This window comes from Benincasa hispida, chromosome 7 (assembly GCF_009727055.1).
Source record: "Benincasa hispida cultivar B227 chromosome 7, ASM972705v1, whole genome shotgun sequence".
In the NCBI taxonomy this organism is placed as follows: Eukaryota; Viridiplantae; Streptophyta; class Magnoliopsida; order Cucurbitales; family Cucurbitaceae; genus Benincasa; species Benincasa hispida.
Window position 1 is genome coordinate 27,290,754 of NC_052355.1, and position 4,526 is coordinate 27,295,279.

General features: G+C 34.6%; 1 long non-coding RNA gene across 3 annotated transcripts; it reads left to right on the forward strand.

Annotated features, from left to right (window-relative positions):
- The first annotated feature begins 1,017 nt into the window (after window positions 1–1,017).
- Window positions 1,018–3,006, forward strand: LOC120081714. Of its 3 annotated transcripts, XR_005482936.1 has the most exons (6): window positions 1,022–1,498; window positions 1,664–1,736; window positions 1,854–1,922; window positions 2,020–2,100; window positions 2,781–2,863; window positions 2,945–2,994. It is a non-coding gene; the product is annotated as an uncharacterized LOC120081714 (long non-coding RNA). The 3 variants fall into 3 exon arrangements; XR_005482935.1 differs by having other exon boundaries at window positions 1,018–1,498; window positions 2,020–2,863; window positions 2,945–3,006; XR_005482934.1 differs by lacking the exon at window positions 2,945–2,994 and having other exon boundaries at window positions 1,028–1,498; window positions 2,020–2,938.
- The last annotated feature ends 1,520 nt before the right edge of the window (window positions 3,007–4,526 follow it).

The following is a 4,526-nucleotide window of genomic DNA, read 5'->3' on the forward strand; positions in this document are numbered from 1 at the left end:
ATCCATGAGTAGAAACTTTCAAGCACATCCCAACATTAAAAAATTTCAAGGCCAAATCTCATCATCTCCCATGTGTGTCTGTGCAAGTCACATTTAATTCAAAATACAAGAACTAAAGTTAGGTTCAAGAGAGCTTCTCTAGTTTTCCCCCTACTCTGGCTCATGCACCAATCATGAAGCATCCACACACTCAAGAAAGTAATATGTCCACTAAGGTGCCTTGTTTTTATACCTTTTTTTAACAACAAAAAGGGCCCTAAACTTGCATCATTTTACCTAGGGGCACTAGCTTTCACACAATCACTGCAGAGAATCATACCTAGTCAATTCCCAAGTGTCTTAACTGATAATAGCAATGACAACTCTTTTTACCCTCATCCATGCATACACATTACAAGTTCAAAATAATAAAAAAATATTTCTTTTAAGCACATGAGTATATACTCTATTTCTTTTTTCAAAGGCAATAATATTATTCTTTTGTTTTCCTCTTAGTTTAACATTACAAACCATCATGCACATCAACCCTCTAACCGGTGGGACCTTTCGAGGTGACAACCAAATACACTAAACCCAATCCTACTTTTAGTTAAAGTTTCTAAATTAAAGTGACTACGTGTTCATGCTATGGGAGACTCAAAGAGGGACTTAAAGATAATTTAATTCAAGAGTATGTCATCCTATTTCTACAGCAGATCATCTAACATGTAAATTTAGAATAACTCATAGGCAATCTTAATCACTACATCCTCAGCAAATTTCATAATTTAATCACAATATCCTCTTTTTAATTCAAAAAAATCTTAAATTTTCCTCAAAATTCAGCCACTCGAAACATTTAATCACTACAAGAATTTTGGGCTTTAATGTCGGTTGGAAAAAATGAAATCGGATGTATAATGTTGGTTTTGTTTTTTTTAAAAAGCGGATCTTTAATGTCAGTTTAAAACAGACATTGTAGGGGTACCTTTAATGTCGGTTTTAAACTTACATTAAAGACCCACTTCACTTTTTCTTCTAACTTTCTATTTTCCCCCCATTTTTTTCATTTCCCTCTTCACTCTCCCTCTATTTTCTTTTTCTTCTCATTCTCACACTTCCCTCTTCAGACCCTATTCTTTCTCACTCCTTTCCTCCAAACCTGTGTCTACTGCTCATTTCATTTCTCACTCCTCTCTTCCAAAGTGGATTTTCTGGTCATTCCGCCAGATCTACTGCTCATTTCGTCGTCGTTCGTGTGTCTCCGTCGGATCTGCTGTTCGTTTTGTCGTCGTTCGTGTGTCTCCAAATCTGCTGTCGTCGATCGCCAGATCTACCGCCGTTGTCGTTCGTCGTTCGTTCCGTCTTCGTTCTGTTGCCGTCGTCGTTGAATCTTTTCATTTGCTTTGGGTTTGAAACAGATCTCTGAGTTTTGAATGAATACCAGCAGATTCAATCTTTTTCTGCATTTAACAGCATCTTCAATAACACGGGACTGTTTGGAATTTATGCTAGCACTGTAAGGCGTAATCTTACTATTGATGTTTTATATGGTTAATGTACTTATCTTTCATCTTATCAATATAGATGCAAATATCTGTGCAGAGCTACAGTCTGATTTTAATTCGTCTTAGATTTAATTTAATTTTATGTACTTGCCTATCATAATTTCAATTGGGTGCAGGGTTCTGACTTTGTGGCCCAAGCAGTTGATATTGCTGCATCAGAACTAATCTCAATTGCAAATCCTAGACAAGGTTCGCAGATTTTTGTTTTTGTTTCTGTATTTTCTTTTTCTTTTTCCTTTTTTTTTTTTTTTTTTTTTTTTTTTTGTAATTTCTCTGTTTAATACATCTTGCCCTCTGTTGTTGCAGTTTCGGAGGTGCAGCTTAACGTCCTCGTAGTTATGGTGGTAGAAATATTTATGGAAGAAGTCGAAATAGGTAAATATTTATATTTTTTTATGGATAGATACTTATTTTAAGATACTAACTATATTAATCAAGACTTTGGAATTTAATTCATTCATTTTATATGAAGGTATTCAAGCTACACAAACAAATGCGATTGGTCACCTGATAAGCGATACCGGAGCCCACCTCGAGGCAGGAGCCCTCCAAGGTTTCCTCTCTCTCTTTTGTGTCTCCCACACACAGTCACATGAACACAGAGACGTTGATAAATCCCTTGTATGGGCACCTATTTTGCTCTTAAGGTCTCATTTTCCTAGAACTGCTGCATGTAGTCTTTTAGTAAAACTTGATATGAAGAATATATATTACCATAAAACTTAAAAACAATCAATAGTTACACCTAAGAAAGTTAATTATTTTAAAAATGCAATGGACTAGCGTAGTTGGCTAGAGAAAATAGTACTCGTTTGTAGTATCAATTGTGTCTCCGCCGAAGCGCCACAACCACGCTTGCAATGAAGAGGTGAGTAAACATATTGCAATGAATTATTTCTCTTAAGGCCATTGGCCTCTTTATAGTTTAGATTGGATTAGAATGTAAACATATTGGATTAGAATATAACACCCGTTTATGGCTCATGGGTACTATTTATTTTTAGTTTAGATTTGATTCAAGGTTCTTGAGTTCGTGGGTTGCACTATGGTAGATTGTGGTTATTCATGCACTATGGTAGTTTGTGTGACAACTTTTGAGATTTAAAGTACATTGTGAGCTAAATTTGCTTATTGATATATGTGTTCTTGAATATTCATTTTTTGGGAATTCTGATAATTCTGTTGAGAACAAGTGGTTGTGAAATATTTTTAGGAGTGTGTTTCTTTAAACAGGTTCAGGGTAAATTTTTGGTTTTGTTGTGGTAGCATCGTTATGTTGCCGAAAATTTTCCATCATCTTCGTTTCTTATATCTAGGTAACCAAGCTTCTCTTCTTCAAGATCTTGAAAAATAAGATTCTCTCATTTATTCAACTATTAAGTTTTCTTGTTTTGCAGGTGCAACAAAGAAGTAAAGATTTGGTATCACAACCTCTTTATGCTTTTTCTTGGGGAACTCTAGATCCAACACATTCATTACAAGAATTTTGCCTTGAATGTACCATTTATACACATTCCCAATAAACACGGTTAGTTGAATATGAATTTTGATCACATTTTCACTTTCAATCCTTTGTCTTAAACCTTTTTTGTTTGTGATCCTTCGAACAACAGTGGTCAGACAAAGATGCCTATAACCAGACACTGCTGAAGTTCGGGGGGTCTGTTCAAGAAGAATTATGAAAGGATCCATACTTACTAAGTGGAGAGGGACAGTAAACTCATAATGTTTGTATTACTTGTAATTTGTGTTTTCAAGGGTTGAATTATTGTACGGCCTTTTAAATTATAATTTTATAGTAGATTTTGCAGATTAAATGTAATAGATTTGCAATCCATACATAAATAATATGTCATAGCCATAGTGTTCGATGATGATGTGTCATGTTATACTTTTTGACTGAAAAAATGGATTCGGTAACGAAATTTAAAAAAATGGAAAATAATCGATAAAACGAATAGATTCTCGGCTTCAATGTCGATTTAAAGGGCTTCATTTGATTTTTGGGCTTCAATTGCAATTAACATTAAAGGGCTTTAATGTCCGTTGCAAATTTCATTAAAGGGCTTTAATGTCGATTGCAACCGATATTAAAGGGCTTTAATGTCAGTTTAAAACCGACATTGAAGCCTGAAATTCTTCTAGTGAATCAATTAAAATGCATAAGACAATTTTTTTTCTAAATAACATGCATAGCAGGATAAAAACAACTAGACAAGGAAAAGTATGCAATACATCCCCCATCCCAAACTTAGAAACATGCATTGTCCTTAATGCAATAAAATAAAAATAGGGAGTGAGTAAAACTGGCCTGATTAATGAAGTAATCCACATGTGTCAGGCTTGCAAACCATGCTTTAATTTGAGGGCTCCTGTAAAACCTGGACCAGAAAAAGATAAGAGTTCAAATCATGAGTGTTGAACTAAAAATAAAAATAATAAAATAATCTAAAATAGCAACAAGAAAAGAAAAACTTGGGTTGTTGCCCAAGAAGCGTTGTGTTTAACGTCCAAGCTAGACAACAAGGGAGATTGTCTGTCAAGGTACATAAAAATTCTCGCATTTTTCATGCCCCTTCTTGGTTGAATCAATATAACCTACAAAGTCTTGTAGGTTTTCCTTCTTTTCCAGCGTACCTGAAAGTAGAAAATTATTTTTGGTATTTTTAATTTTTGGAAAATAAAAAGACTAAAAATTAAAAAAAGACTCAAACTGACGCGACTCATAAGAATATGAGAGAGAAAGATCAATGGCAAAAGGACTCTCGAGTGATGGAACATACGGCTCTTCAACCTCAACCTTAACCACTTGAACTTCCTTATCTAAATTTGGCATAACTTCTCTCTCAATCTCACAAACCGACTCTTGGTATGACTCTAACGCTTCCAATTCATCCCCATCATCAAAATCTACAATAACTGACCTTCCTACCCCGATGGCATTGGAAATATTTTTCTCAAACAAGGCTCTAAATGCAT